The 16,952-nt window shown below is 43.5% G+C and overlaps 1 protein-coding gene across 2 annotated transcripts in view; it reads left to right on the top strand.

Annotated features, from left to right (window-relative positions):
- Positions 1 to 10,593: 10,593 nt before the first annotated feature.
- arap3 (ArfGAP with RhoGAP domain, ankyrin repeat and PH domain 3) overlaps positions 10,594 to 16,952 on the top strand; it is a 197,312-nt gene continuing 190,953 nt past the window's right edge. Inside the window, exons 1-2 of one of the 2 annotated variants that reach the window (XM_052014278.1) lie at positions 10,594 to 10,649; positions 11,204 to 11,330. The gene's annotated coding sequence lies outside the window, so the exon portion shown is untranslated. Of the gene's footprint in view, positions 10,650 to 11,203; positions 11,331 to 16,952 lie in introns of those variants that run through there. The other variant, XM_052014279.1, reaches the window with a different exon arrangement.

Here is a 16,952-nt window from a genome sequence, read left to right on the forward strand (position 1 = left end):
CAGAACTGAGAAGGAACGAAAAGAAGCCTGTTAAGCTTCAGGGAGGATGGGGGGATTCTTTATGGCCTACAGGGGACCAAGGGCTATAGGGAAGGGAAGGGAAGGGATAGGAAAGGTCCAGAAGGTTATGGGCCAAATGTTGACGAATGGGACTAGCTTGGACGGGCATCTTGGTGGGCATGGACCAGTTGGGCCGAAGGGCCTGTTTCCATACTGTATGACTCTATGACTCAATGACGCTTGGCAACAGACAGCAGAATGGAGCTGAGACCAATACTGGATCAACCATGATCTTGTTGAATGGTACAATAGGTCGAGGAGATATGTAGCCCATTCCTACTCCTACTTCTTGAGCTCTTTCTCCTAGCATCTGAACTCACATTTATTTCTCATTCAACATCATTAAAATTAAACTATTTGGTCATTTTATAATCTCTGTTGCAGGAACTTAAATGTGCAATTAAGCCACCGTGCTGCTTACATTGCAACAGTGACTACACTTTAAATATACCTCATTGTCTGAAACATGCGTACAATTTCAAGTCTTTAATGCACCCATACGCATACCCCATGGTCCGATGATAAGTTGGTAGGGACACTGAGACCAACTGCACACAGAAATGTGGGAGGAGGGCAAGACAACGGAAATATGCTGTGGACATCAGCCTTTACTTTTCACTCAGGTGGGACAACTATTTTTATAGTTATGGTCTAACATGCAGCTGTGAGGTATAATAAGGTGTAGAAACCATTCCAAAAACTAAATCATTCCAAACTGAGTTACCCATAAATTCAGTTATTTATAAACTATTGTACAGTGCAATCAACTCATCAGAATAACTCAAGGGCAATGGGGTAGGTTAGTTCTTAAACCATTTTACTCTTAGACAGACAGAGACAAAAGAGACTGTGGGTGCTGGAGCCCAAACAATTTGCTGAAGAAACCCAGCGGGTCGAACAGCATCTGTAGATGGAAAGGAATTATCAGCATTTTGGGTCAAAACCCTGCATCAGGATGCCTCTTATACATGTATCCACACAGTTTATATTGAGTTCCATAACGTTATGTCAGGGAGTACACTATGACACCTTTGTGATATAAACTTTATTCCTCAATGAAAAGTCATTATTAACTGCATATTGGAGCTTGCTGGTTGTACATTGGCTGCTGCATTTACCTATATGATGGCAATGACTACATTTTAACAACAACAGCAGTGTGTCATAGATGGAATTATAAGAATAATAGCATCATACAGCATGGAAACAGTTCCTCTCAGCCCACCTTGTCCATGCCTATCCATGCTAATCCCATTTACCCGGATTAGATCTGTATCCCTCCGCGCCTTTCCGATCTAAGTACACCTCACAATAAGCTGCTCTAAGATGCTTGGCTTGGAAAGCAATTCATTGTAAGTACTTTAGACTTCCTAAAGTGGTGCTAGCTCTCATTTTTATACTTAGTGACATGAGACCCAACATTTGTTGCACTTTGGAATATAACTTTCAATCAGTCAATTACTTTAAGTAAATTGGTAACCTTTTGCCTTCAACATCCCAAGTAAACTAATCAAGGTCTAGAATCTGCACAATTAATAATGAGATAGCAGGTCAGGCCACAGGAAGGAGGAAACAAAGCTGTACAATGCAGATCTTTTCAAAAAATTTCCCTTCTTGCCTGTTTCGTAAAGATCTCTACAGACTACAAAATCAACAATTATTCCTGAAAGTGTTTACACAAACTTAAAGTGGGTTTTACAATAAAATTTGGATATTCTGCTGTAAAAACTCTTATAGGTTCTGGAAGCAATGGAATAATTGTGTTAGACTTTTTCACATCACCTCAGATTTGGTTGTAGAGTGAGAAATGGGACACCATATGGCTGACCCAATTACTTGCTTACATTTATTTTGATAGTGAAGCAGCCTGGGACATTTTAGCACTTTAAAGGGACTGTTACAAATGCAAGTTATGGAAGCAAGCACCAGCTCAACTTTTAATTTTGCATTAATCCTGCTATGGTCAAAATATAACAGACAATTTAAGGGACTCTCTCTAAACAACTGATCAAGCAAGTCAGGGTTCCCAGAGAGAGTGGATTGTTATCTATGTTATTGAACTATCCAAACACTGTGATGTTAGTTGATTGTAACTCCAGTGACCGTGGGCATAATACAATGATTCTCAAGGCTCTTGGGTTTAAAGATAGGGAAAAGGTTCACCACAGTTCCTAATTCTGTATCAACAACAGTAACAGGACAGTCTGTCTGTGTGAATTCTGAATGGGGATGGTATAGAGCTTGGCTACAATGATTTCTTTAGCTCACAGAAGTTATAAGCATCTGTTAGATATAACTCAATTGCTTACAATCTTGCCTCTGAATTAGACCGCTGTGGAGTTAATTCTCACTTCAGCACCAAAATGCAAGCTTGCTCTCAAATGTAATACTTAGGGAGTGCTTCACTGTTAGAGCTGCCATCTTTCAGATGGGACATGATACCAGAGTCCCATCTGCCCTCTCACCAGGAAGTCCTCTCATATTATTGCAAAGACCAGAGAACATTATCTCTGGTATCCTGGCCAATATTGGTCCTGCAACCAACATTACCAAAGAACAGATGATCTCACTGTTGTGTGTGGCTGCTGGTGTACGCTAATTAGTCGCTTCATTTCAATGACTACGCTTCAAAGGTGAATTGTTGATTGCACCGTAGGTCCTAAGGTAGCCTTCATTATTGAAAGGACTCAGTAATTATAGCAGTCATTCAATTACACCAATTCAGCACCAGGGATTGAAGCCAGCAACCTGGCAATCTTTTTTGTTTCAAAAATATATGTTATTCATAATTTATACAGTAAATACAATTGGGACATGTCTTTCCCGACATTAATTGTACCATCAATACATTATCTTACAACGCATCAACACCACTCATGCTCCCCCTTAATCAATGCACCCATGTCTTTAATTTCAAAAATAGACTTTATTCATTACAAAAAATATATACGAAGGAAGAAACAGTGCAAAAAATGTTCACGTTCATGGTCATAATTTTCAGTAGTGTAAATCTCTTAAAGATAAAAAAGCGCAAACATAACACCATTGCCACTCAGGTGGCTCCCTGAGGTGATGCCCCTTTCATTGTTCAAGGGGCTTCACAACCCAAATCCACCGCTCCATGTGCAGTAGCGGAAAGAGCTCAGACTGTGGTCCTTCCCCACAGAGCCTTGGCATTGGCTGCACCGAGCTTCGTGCATCCCTCAGCACGTACTCCTGCAGCCTGAACAGCCAGTCTGCAGCATTCCCTTACAGACACTGTGCTGGAAGACCAACAAGTTTCGGGCAGACCAAAGGGCGTCCTTCACCGAGTTGATGACCTTTCAGCAGCATTTGATGTCTATCTTGGTGTGAGTCCCCGGGAACAGCCTGTACATTCAGAGAGTCCTCTGTTACGCAGCTGCTGGGGATGAACTGGGACATTGACCCTTGCATCCGTCTCCACACCCTCTTTGCAAACCCACAGTCTGCAAAGAGGTGGGTGACCATCTGTTCCCCACCGCAGCCATCCCGAGGGAAGCTTGCATTGGGGGTGACATGTCGTCCATGCAGGACGGCTCTGACAGGGAGGACTCCCCTCACCGTCAGCCAAGCGAGGTCTTGGTGCTTGTTGGTGAAATCTGGTGATGAGGCATTCTAACAGATGGTTTGGGCAGTCTGCTCAGGGAACCACTCCACCGTATCCATTGTGTTTCTGTCCTGCAGTGTCTGCAGGATGTTTCGCGCTGGCCACTATCTGTTGGACTTGTAGTCAAAGGTGTTCACTTGAAAGAACTCTGTCACAAAGCACAGGTAATGCGGCAACGTCCAGCTGACTGGGACGTTGCGCGGTAACGGGACCAGACCTACCTTGTGCGACACCAGGGACAGGTAAAACCTCAGCACGTAGTGACACTTGGTGCCCACATACTTTGGGTCCTCACATTGCTTGATACGGCCACACACGAAGGTGGTCATCAGGATGAGGGCAGCGTTGGGTGCACTTTTGCACCCATTCTATGGGGACTTGTGCAGCGTGACTTGTCGGACTCCATCCATCTTGGACCCCCAGATAAACTGGAAGGTGTCCCATGTGATTACTGGGACAGAAGAGTGGAGAACAGGCCACATCTGCGCCAAGTACAGCAGCCCTGAGAGCATATCTCACCTGATAACCAAGTTCTTCCCAGTTATTGACAGAGAACGCTGTTTCCACAATGCACCCATGAAGAGTTAAAGAGGCTGTTACACAGGGCCCAGCCACTCTGTCCAGTGGCAGCATGACTCTTGACTGTGGTCATTCCTCACAGAGTATTTGTGGTGGCTGCAACAAGCTTCAGCACGCCCCTCAGCACGTACTCCCACACCTTGGAACATGCTAGTAATCAGATTTCATTTTCAGGCATCTCTTTACGTTGGAAGTTTCAGGCAGTCTGAGGTGTGTCTTTCACTGTGTTGATGAGCAGTTAATATTTGTCTCAGTATGCACCTCTGGAACAGTCTGTAGATCACAGAGTCTAGTGCTATGCAACTGCTCAGGGTGAACCTCGACAAGGTGTACTGCATCCTTTTCTAGTTGTTCTTGGCAAACACACTGTTCACATAAGAGGTGGATAATTGTCTCTTCATCTGCCCCAAGGGATGGAGCTGGGCATGAAAGATCTGTGAGATCTATGGTGCCTTGTAATCTTTAAAACTCAGAACCACTTCCACAGTCAAGTTATTTGGAGGAAGCAAAAACCTTGCTGTCCAAAGAAGGGCTCACCAGAGTGATGTTTTGTAACTGCAACCAGGCAAATTGACACTAAGGCAAAGAAACAATTTGTGTGCAGGGACAACAGACTGCAGATGCTGTAACCTGCAGCAATAGAGCAATGCTGGAGGAACTCAATGGGACAGGCAGCGCCTGTAGAGGCAGAGATACGGTCAACGGGCAGGCATGGTAGTGTAGCGGTTAGCATTACGCTATTACAGCACCAGCGACCTGGGTTCAATTCCCGCCGCTGTCTGTAAGGAGTTTGTACATTCTCCCTGTGTCTGCGTGGGTTTCCTCCGGGTGCTCCAGTTTCCTCCCACATTCCAAAGACGTACGGGTTAGGAAGTTGTGGGCATGCTATGTTGGCGCTGGAAGCGTGGCAACACTTGCGGGCTGCCCCCAGAACACTCTGCGCAAAAAGATGCATTTCACTGTGTGTTTCGATGTACATGTGACTAATAAAGATATCTTATCTTAAGTTTCTGGTCGAGACCCTGCATCAGGAATCAAGTGTGCCTAAGGAGTTTTTTTTGTTTTGGGAAAGCAGGCCTGAATAGGTGGGATGGAACTTAATTTATAGTAATTGAGTGACAGGGAGCAGAGAAAAATGGAAGCCAATCCTCAAAGGCTGCCATGGAGTTTTAGGGAATTAAAAGTTAATTATGTTGAGCAGTATAATGGAAACAGCCTGAGTGAATAGGTTTTCTTTCAGAATTTTGTATTGAAACTATTTTGATTCTTGGTATAAAGATACTGGGGATCTGGAATCCAGAATCATTCATATCTGAGGGCCTGTTTACTTTCCAATTGTTCTGGAGCAGTCTGACGCAAGGGCACCTTGGGAAATAATTAGGAGCAGAGTGGGGGGTGGGGCAAAGGGTGTGATGTGTGGAAATTGGGGTGGAGTCAGGTGACAAAGCATTCAAGAGGGGTGTTGCAGCAGCACAGCCAGTAGAGCTGCTGTTTCCCAGCTCTAGCAGCACTCTGGGTTCAACTCTGGCGCTGCCTGTTTGGAGTTTGCACACTCTCCATGTGACTGTGTATGAAGCACCTCCTGGTGCCCTGGTTTCCTCCCACATCCCAAAAACATGCAGGTTGAAAGGTTAATTGGCTGCTGTAAATTGTCTTTGGCATGTAGGTAAATTGTAGAAATGGGGAGGGGACTGGGGGAGGTGATCGCGAATCTGGGAGAATAAAATGGGTTAGGGTAGAATTAGCATAAAAATGGGTACTTAATGTCTGGTGGGCTGAAGGGCCTTTGTCTGTGCTGTATCTCTGATACATCCAATTTATCTCACAATCCTAAATGGTGCACTCAGGAAACCTCTGGATCTGGCCTAGTATCTCCATAATTTACATATTCTCCTTGACAGTCTGGTCCTTGAGACCTTCCTTCCTTACTCCCACCATCCCTCTCCTCCCACAGATGTAATGGCTGCCTGTGTACATAATAGGATCCCATGGCTTCAGAGATATACAGGTCACTTACCTGATATAGTTTTGATAGAGATGTGCAAGATCATGAAGGGTTTAGAGAGGGTAAATAGGAGGAAGCTGTTCCCATTAGCACACAGTTCAAGGACAAAGGACACAGGTTTAAAACTGAGCAAACGACAAAAGGGCAACATGATGAAAACCTTTCTTAAGTGGAGAATGATTATGACATCAAACTTGTTGATGTCGAAACAGAATCAAACAGGGCTTTACAATTGGAAAGGTTTCACAAGATAATAATTTGTAGAGTTGTGTGGAAAGAGGAGGGAATGGAACTGCTGGTATTGTTCTGTTAGGAACCAGTGTTGACAAAATGGGCTGAATGGCCTCCTTCTGTGCCTTAGTAATGATCAAATTCTATGGATTGCAGATGATTCTGGATTAGAACAATCAGAGCAAATTAACCTCACTCCAGCAGTAAACTCTAGATAAGGTAAGATATCTTTATTAGTCACATGTACATCAAAACACACAGTGAAATACATCTTTTTGCATAGTGTTCTGGGGGCAGCCCACAAGTGTCGCCATGTTTCTGGCGCCAACATAGCATGCCCACAACTTCTTAACCTGTAGGTCTTTGGAATGTGGGAGGAAACTGGAGCACCCGGAGGAAATCCACGTAGACATGGGGAGGGCATACAAACTCCTTACAGACAGTGGCCGGATTTGAACCCGGGTCACTGGCACTGTAAAGTGTTATGCTAGCCACTACACTACCGTGCCTTTTTCCTTGAATGTATTGATTGAATTGGATTAATTCCTCTGACAGAGTATTAATTACAAGGATGTTATTATTGAGATAGAACATAAAACAGTACAGTATTGGAGCAAGGCCTTTGGCCCATGATGTCTGTGCGAAACACAATGCCAAATTAAAATAGATCTCTTCTGCCTGCACACGATCCACATCGCTCCACTGCTTGCATATTCATGTGTCTATCAAGCAGCTTCTTAAACAGCACTATTGTATCTGCTCCATCACTACCCCTAGCAGCCTGTTCCAGGCACCTAACATTCTCTTGTTGGCCCCGCACATCTCTTTTAAACCTTCCCCCTCCCACCTTAAAAGCATGACCTCTAATAGTTGACATTACTACACTGGGAAAAAGATTCTGACTGTCTACCCAATTTATGCCTCTCATAATTTTATGAATTGCATTTAACCTGTACTATCATAGACCAGTACAGCACAGGACAGGCCCTTTAGCCCACAATGTTGTTCTGATCTAATAAAACCAATGACTGTGTCGGATCCGGTTATTTTCAAATCCACAGGTTCTTTCAGGAGTCCAAGAATGAGCTGAAAACAACTTGGTGCTTCACAAAGTTTTATTAGAAAAATTTAAAACAAAGAAACAGTCACAGAGCACATGGCACTAGATTTACTAGTAAATGAGCTGAGACAAACAGAACTAAAGATGAGCTAGGTCGGGGGGGATGGGGGTGGGGGTGGGAAGAGAGCAAGAGAGAGACAGAGGCGAGGGAGAGAGAGGTAAACCAGAGAGACAAAGAAAGCAAGAGAGGGAATTAACAAAAAAACGACTACTTTTATACCTGAGATAAGAGGTACTCCTTAGCTAACAATAGTCCAATCAGGAAACCTATTAGATACCTGTGGCCAAACCAACCAATGAAAAAATACGTATTCAACTGATGGATGAACCAATAAGCTAGGAAGCGGCCATTCCTTGTGCAGCCACTTGAGGTGTATTAAACACTATAAGTGTTAAAAAAAACTACTTAAAACAGTTGAATCCAACAACTGCAAATTAATCTAATCCCTCTTCCCCACACATTGACCATATCCCTCCCTTCTCTGCATATTCATGTGCCTGCGTCATAGTCTTTTAAATGCTCCTACGCTATCTGCCTCTACCACCACCCCTGGCAGTGCATTCCAGTCCCCCACCACTCTGTGTGTAAAAAAAAACTTGCCTTGCACATCTCCTTTGTACTTTTCCCCCCTCACCTTAAATTCATGCCCTCTAGTACTAGATATTTCAATCCTGGGATAAAGATACTGGCTCTCTACTCTATCTATGCCTCGCATAATTTTATAAACCTCTATCAAACCTCCCCACAGCCTCCACCGCTCCAGAGAAAACAGCCCCAGCTTGTCCAACCTCTCCTCAGGGCACAAATCCTCCTGGTAAACCTCCTCTGCACCCTCTCCAAAGCCTCTACATCCTTCCTATAATGAGGTGACCACAATTGAACGCAGTACTCTAAATGTGGCCTAACCAGAGTTTCATAAAGCTCTAACATAACTCCTTGGCTCTTGAACTCAACGTATCGACTAATGAAGGCAAGCACATCATACGCCTTCTTCACCATCCTATCAACCTGTGTGGCCACTTTTAAGGAGCCATGCACCTGGACCCCAACATCCCTCTGTTCATCAACGCTGTCAAGGATCCGGCCATTAACTGTGTACTCTCCCTTTACGTTGGATCTCCCAAAGTGCAGCACCTCACACTTGCCTGGATTAAACACTATCTGCTACTTCTACACCCGTATCTGCAACTGATCTGTATCCTGATGTATACTTTCGCAATCTTCGATGCAATCGACAACGCCATCAACCTTTGTGTCATCTGCCAATTTACTCATCCAGCCTACCATATTTTCATCCAAATCATATGACAAAAAAAAGTCCCAGTACAGATCCCTGTGGAATACCACTAGTCACAGACCTCCATCCAGTATAAGATCCATCCACCACTACCCTCTGTCTTCTATGGGTGAGCCAATTTTGGATCTAATCAGCCAAGTCAGCATGAATCCCATGCACCCTAATTTTCTGGATGAACCTACCATGCAGAACATTGTCAAACACCTTACTAAAATCCATGTACACAACATCCACTGCTCTACCTTCATCAATCTTTGTCGCCTCCTTGAAAAACTGAGATTATCAGACATGACCTGCCCTGTACCAAGCCACATTGACTGTCCCTAATTAGACCATGCTTCTTCAAATGCTCATAAATCCTATCCCTAAGACTCCTCTCTACTAGTTTCCCTAACACTAACGTGAGACTCCCTGTTCTATAATTTCCACGATTATCCCAATTTCCCTTCTTGAGCAAAGGAACAACATTAGCTACCCACCAGGGCTCAGTAGTGTAGTGGTTAGCGTGATGCTATTACAGCGCCAGCGACCCGGGGTTCAATTCCGGCCGCTGTCTGTAAGGAGGTTGTACTTTCTCCCCGTGTCTGCGTGGGCTTCCTCCGGGTGCTCCAGTTTCCAAAAATGTACAGATTAGAAATTGTGAGCGTGCTATGCTGGCGTGGGAAGCGTGGCGACACTTGTGGGCTGCCCCCAGAACACTCTACGCAAAAAAGTTACGTTTCACTGTGTGTTTCGATGTATATGTGATGAATAAAGACATCATCACCACACCATGGTTAGCAAAGATACAAAGATCTTAGTCAAGGCCCCATCAATCTCAATAATATGGGGTATATCCCATCAGGCCCTGGTATATCCACCTTAATGTTTTTCAAGAGACCTAACACTCCCTCTTTCCTAATCTTGAAATGCTCTAGCATCTTAGCACGTTCCACTCTGATCTCACAATCATCTACATCCTTCTCCTGGGTAAATACCGATGCAAAGTACTCATTTAGGATCTCTCCCACATCCTCTGCCTTGAAACACGTGTTCCCTCCTTTATCTTTGAGTGGTCCTACCTGTCCCCAGTTATCCTCTCTCTCTTGACGTATGCGTAGAATGCCTTGGGATTCTCTTCAATCCTCCTCTCCAAGGACTTTTCATTGCAAGGAATTTTCATTACAGAAAATTGACTTTTCAGAGCAATATAACTGGCTTTAAGGTAAAGCTCCAAGTCATACTGCAATTGCCAAGTCTGCGGATCTGAGGTTTTCTCTGCTGACCAGGTCACTTAATCACATCACACACAGACAAGATTGTTTTTTTGTAAGGTGAATTAGTGGACAAAACAAGACGTCATTGATAAATTACAGGAAGTTACACAGGAAACAAAAGGAAATAGAATGTTAAAGTTCTGAACCTACCAGTCCCATTAAATTAAAACCTGCATATTCCCCCAACACATTCTCTAGATTTTGTATTCTTGATCATGCCAAAATATTTGAGTTGATCGCTTTGCATAGCAGCTCTGCTCAGCCCCTGCGATGACCCTGAGCTGTTACTTCAATTCTCCATCCGCTCACACTTTGACCTCTTTGTGGTCGAAACCCTTGAGACGCTGTAACTCTGAAGTTGGAGATAAACTTGTTGTACATCACTTCATCTTTTCACTGAGAACTCATCACAATGCTTCGGATACACCACTAAATCTGTCCACGTACACAAAATGCTGGAGGAACTCAGCAGGTCAGGCAACAGTTCATTTCCTCTCCGTAGATGCTGCCTGACCTGCTGAGTTCTTCCAGCAGCTCGAGTGTGTTGCTCCAGATTTCCAGCAGCTGCAGTCCCTCTTGTGTCTCCACTGAACCTGAGAACAACCGATGTTTTCCATTTACACCCTTTCGTCTCTTTTGTTTCACTTCTCCTCTCATTAGCGTCCTTTCACCATCTATTTTATTACTTAATGTCTCTACTTTATCCCAGATCTTTCCCCTTTTGTTCTCTCCTCCCTCTCATCTATTCTCCTCACCTTAAAAATTGCCTCTTCCCCACCCCTTGCCAATTCCAACGAAAAGTTAACACTCCCCGCCGCTGCTGCTGATTCTATTTCTGAAGATTTTGGCGTATTTTAGCAACGTTCATCGACTTTTTCATTGTTTGCAAGACTAGTCAAAGATAAAACAAAGTTGGAGGCTGCATTGGGAGAGGGTTGGAAGAGAGTTTGCGGACTTTTTGGCTCCGGGTTCATTCTGCAGTGTTAGATGAGCTGTCAATGGTTTGTGCTCCTCCTATTTTTACAGCTGAGCTCTCACATCGACGTCCTCGCCGAGTGAGTGACGGAGGCGCACACTCGGTGTCTCGCAGCACACGAAAAAGTAAGGATTTTTAAACATCAGCTCCGGCAACTGCAGCGAAAGTGTGCAAAAGGTATGGCAATTACTAAATAATTTCATCGACTCTTTTAACAATTATTTTCTGGGGTGTGGTTTCAGACAAGGTTGCAATATGAACCGGGGGCAAGATATGATCATTCAGTTCTGTTCACTTTTTTGTAAATCAACTACAGGCTGAACTTTATCGTCTCCGATAACACTGTGCTACTGAGAGCAGGGGAGACATTCAACTATGGTCCAGCTGCGGATGCATTCATTCTAAAGTGAATGGGAGTTCAAATCTACGCTGCTGGCTTGAAGCTTGCAGACCAGAAACTCACAGCAGTGCTTGCCCATCTCTTGACCACTGTGTTTCACTTAGGCTCCTTGTGTTAATGAATGGGATACAGAATGGACTGAGTGTGGATTTGGATTTGTGCGCTGCTGTCGCTTAGACTTATCCTGCATGTGTCCCTGAGTTATTGGGATTCTCCATATAGGTACCAACAAGGGCTCCGGTGAAGGAGTGAAGGCTCCATTGGCGAAGCATGGGCTAGGCGATCTGTGTCCCCGAGTTATTTCGTTTCTCCATATGGGTACCAATAAGGGCTCCGTTGAAAGAAGCGAGGGCTCAGAGTCTGTGGTAAATGTCAAGGATGGTGTGTGGTAGAACTGCAAGCTTGTTTGTGTTGTTCTATTGCGGAGTTTGTTGTTTTAGTCATTAGAACCACCTGGTTTCTTTGGGACATTGAGCTTGGTGCATTTTTAAATTGTAGCACAAGTGTATTCTCTTCTGTGGTAACAAAGCTGCGTGACTCTGTAGGAGACATAAGAGACAAGTCTAGCCCAATCCTATTTAGCAATCGCTGATTAGATACTTCAGAAAGAATGGAAAGTGGTTAGATGTTGCCTTAATTTCACTCCACCCCATTTCTCCTTTTCCCTCTCACCCATCCACCCCATCTCTTTGACTTGAAACCTTGACTAGTGATTGTTCATGATCTGGAAATAAGCAATCAAGACTCAAAGCATCATTTTGGGGTTTCGGGGGGGGGGGGTGGTGTCCCCAGACCACACAATCACATAATAATTACAGCATGGAAGGAGGCCATTAGACTCATCAAGTCAGTACTGGCCCAATGTATGAGCATTTTAGCTTGCCCCATTGCCCACCCTCTCTCTGTAACCCTGCCAATTCCTTTCTTTCTGATAATGCACTAAAATTGACCTTTTTTGTTTCAGTTGTGTTCTTTCTTGTAAAAATTGTGCATAATCTATGTTTAATTAATGTTTTTCTTGTGAATGCTGCTTATATGATATTATATGCCTGTGATGCTTCATTAGTCACGTGTGCATTGAAACACACAGTGAAATGCATCTTTTGCGTAGAGTGTTCTGGGGGCAGCCCGCAAGTGTCGCCACTCTTTCATCACCAACACAGCATGCCCTCAACTTCCTAACCCATATGTCTTTGAATGTGGGAGGAAACCAGAGCACCCAGAGGAAACTCCTTACAGACAGCAGTGGGAATTGAACCCGGGCCACTGGTGCTGTATTAGCATTATGCTAACCACTACACTACTGTGCCTGCATGTACTTGTGCACATATATGTACTTGTGCACATGACAATAAACTCAACTTTGACTTTTATCCATCTCCTTTCTGAATGTGACAATTGAACCTGCCCCCACTGCTCTAAGTTTTTATTAATCAATCACGTCACTTTTGTTTTTTGGCCAATCACCTTTATTCATTATCCTTCTGGTTTTGACCCTTTGCCAATGGGCACAGTTTTTATCTGTCCACATCTTCATGATTTTAAATACTTCTGTAATCTGTGCACCTTCCTCTGTTCCATGGAGAACAATTGCAGCTTCCCCAGTCTTCCCAAACAACTGATGTCGCTTGCCTCTGGAATCATTCTAGTCATCCTGTTTTGCACCCTCTCCAAAGCTTTCATCTCTATAGAACTCTGGTTAGGCCGCATTTAGAGTATTGCGTGCAATTGTGGTCACCTCACTATAGAAAGGATGTGGAGGCTTTAGAGAGGGTGCAGAGGAGGTTTACTAGGATGCTGCCTGGATTACAGGGCATGTGCTATCAGGAGAGGCTGGACAAACTTGGGCTCTTTTCTCTGGAGCGGTGGAGGCTGAGGGGTGATCTGTTGGAAGTGTATAAAATTATGAGGGGCAAAGATAGGGTGGACAAGCAATATATTTTTCCCATTATTGAGCGATCCAATACGAGAGGGCATGCGTTTAAGGTGAGGGGGGCAGGTTCAGAAAAGTATGTTTTTTTACTGAGAGAGTAGTGGATGCCTGGAATTTGTTGCCTGATAGGGTGGTGGAGGCAAACTCATTGGGGGCTTTCAAGAAGGGCTTGGATGGGCACATGAATGAGAGGAAAATAGAGGGATATGGGCATTCTGTAGGCAGGAGGGATTAGCTATGTCGGCACAAAATTGTGGGCTGAAGGGCCTGTTTTGAGCTGTACTGTTCTATGTTCTATTTCTATCTTCCTTAAAATGCAACTCCCAGAACTGGAAACAACGTTCTTGTTGTTTTGTAAAGATTTAACATGACTTCCTTGCTCTTCTATTCCATTCACCTATTTAAAAAGCCCAGAGTCATATACTGCTGACAATTTTCATAGGCTCATTCACCCAGCTTGCACGTGGTGAGGCTGTGCCTTGAGTATTGTGTACAGTTTTGGTTGCCCCGTTGTAGCAAAGAAGTCCTTAAGCTGGAAAAAGTGCAAAGGAGATTTACAAGAATATTACCATTATTGGTATTCAGTTCTGACGAAGGATCTTCAACCTGAAACATCTTTCCATGGATGTTGCCTGGCTAGCTGAAGTTTTTCAGTATTTTCTATTTTTGTGACTGTGAATGTTGAATTATGATTGGACTCAACTGCAACAGCTGTAATAGCAGCACGGTAGCGTAGCGGTTAGCGCGACGCTATTACAGCGCCAGCGATCGGAGTTCGATTCCCGTTGCTGTCTGTAAGGAGTTTGTACGTTCTCCCGTGTCTGTGTGGGTTTCCTCTGGGTGCTCCGGTTTCCTCCCACATTCTAAAGATGTACAGGTAGGTTAATATGGGTTTAAAATGGGCAGCACGGACTCGTCGGGCCAGAAGGGCCTGTTACCACGCGGTAAATAAAATTTAAAAAAATTAAAAATTTAAATAGCTGTTCAGCTCTTGCCTAAATATCTGGTGGGTGTGTTGTGGCCATTTGCTGATCTCTGTAACATTCTCCAACTGCAAAATGCTTCAAGGTCTCTGGAATTGGTATTGGTTTGTTATTGTCCTATGTACTGAGATACAGTGAAAAACTTCGGTTTGTGTGCCATCCAGGCAGATCATGCCATATATAAGTACATAGAGGTAGTAAAAAGAAAACAGAATGCAAAATGTCATGCAGCTACAGAGGAAGTGTAGTGCAGGTTAACAAATAAAGTGCAAGGGCTATGACGAGGTAGATTGGGAGATCATGAAATCATCTTTAGCATATGACAGGTCCGTTAAGGAGTCTGATAGAAGCTGTCTTTGAGCTTGGTGGTATGTGCTTTCAAGTTTTTGTATCCCTTGGACTCTATCTTTACCTCTTGCTCTCTTGGTGAAGCAGCCAGCATAATCAAAGACCCCACCCACCCGGGTCATCCTCTCTTCTCACCTCTTCCATCAGGTAGAAGATACAGGAGCCTGAGGGCACGTACCACAAGACTTAAGGACAGCTTTTACCCCACTGTGATAAGATTATTGAATGGTTTCCTTATATGATGAGATGGACTGTGACCTCATGATCTATCTTGTTGTGACCTTGCACCTTATTGCACTACACTTTCTCTGTAGCTGTGACACTTTACTCTGTACTGTTATTGTTTTTACCTCTACTACCTCAATGCACTCCATACTAACCCAATGAATTGACCTGTACGATCGGAATGCAAGACAAATTTTTCACTGTACCTTGGTATAAGTGACGATAATAAACCAATACCAAGAAGAGAGAATGACCAAGGTGGGAGGGGTCCTTGATAATGTTGGATGCTTTCCCAAAGCAGTGGAAAGTGTAGACGGAGTCAATGGAGAGGAGACTGGTTTGCATGATGGACTGGACTATGTTCACACTCCATTTCTTTTATTCCATTCCTGTCCTTGAGTACTGCACCACTGGCCTTCAGCAGCCTCAACTCTGCAATGACTTCCTAGAATTCCTCCACCGCTCTATTCTCTCCTCTTCCAAGAAGTTCCATGGAACCCATCACTTTGTCCAAGCTTAAGGTCATCTGCAGTAATATGAGGCTGAGTGTTAGGTTGTGAGCCCCATGGGATGCTTTACCATATTCGGACACTATGTAAGTGTGTTGCTGTTATGCAGCAGCCCAGCCTGAGTCACCACCTTCACAGGGAAAATATTTTCTTTTTGAAGTTTTACATGTAATTTTTGGCGATACCTTATAATATATTAGGTTCATTTGGTTTGTGAAACAGCCACAAGCCAATGGTGAGCCTTTTGTTCCTCTTTTGTCCTATGAGTCACTTGTCATGAAGTTTTTAAAAATACAACATATACATTGCAAGAGAAGTAGTATGGAACAGAGTGGGAACTCTGCTTCAAAACTCATGTGTGAAGCGTGTACCAAAGGAGCATGGACAAACACTAAGGAAAGCAAAATTTAAAAATAACCTTTGAGTGAAATTTGCTGTGGGATATAACCCTGTAATTTAAAATCTTGCACTAAAAGAAAACACATTAAGCCAGCCTAATGTGCTGAGTAAAACAGGAACCATCCCCAGAGAGTAGCACACTGGCATTGGCTTAAAAGAAGAACTATATAGACTTCAGAAAAATTGAATCAGAGAGAAAGAACTGCTGTCTAGCTTCTGTAATTAAAGTTTTTTCAAAAGAATACACAATTTGCAGGTTCTTTTGATTATTTTCTTAAGATCTTTAGTGTGGCAGACATTACAACTAAATTCAGGCGTGGATGAATGTTGATCAGACAGGCTGTTGAAGATCAGCTGTATTTTGATCCAAAGCTGGGAGTTATTAGCAGTTGACTGATTTTGATTAGCAATTTTTGAAGCTGGTGTTGATGAATTAAGGCAGATGTTGCTAATTGCATGCATTTTAAAGTCTGAGGCAAATCTGCTGACAGTGATGTCTACATGGTTGAGAATGTAAAAGGAAAACTTGCATTTATATTGCACCTTTCAGGCCCCAGGATATCCTGAAGTTTGTGTAGCCAATGAAGTATTTTTGAGGTAAAATCAGCTGCCATTGCTGTTGAAGCATAGCAGCTGATATGCACTCAGTAAAATCCCAAAATCTGCAATAAGGCAAATACTAGATAGCCTGTTGAGAAGATGATGATTGAAAGATAAATATTGACAGGGACTCCAGAGTTTCCCCTGCTCTTTCTCAAAGAAGGGTCATGAGATATTTTATTTCTCCTTGATGTCATTGATGACCCTCAGGCCAACATCTCATTCAAAAGACAGCACTTCCATCTTTGCTTCAGTACTGTTCCTTGCAAAATCATCCCATAAACTTTGAACTAAAAATAGAAAATGCTGGAAACACTCAGCAGGTCAGGCCACATGAAAAGGGAATCAGAGTTAATGTTTCAGGACTGAAGAATCTTCATTGGAACTTTGTACTCGCACGTC

The sequence above is a fragment of the Pristis pectinata genome, chromosome 4 (genome assembly GCF_009764475.1).
Source record: "Pristis pectinata isolate sPriPec2 chromosome 4, sPriPec2.1.pri, whole genome shotgun sequence".
Taxonomy (NCBI): Eukaryota; Metazoa; Chordata; class Chondrichthyes; order Rhinopristiformes; family Pristidae; genus Pristis; species Pristis pectinata.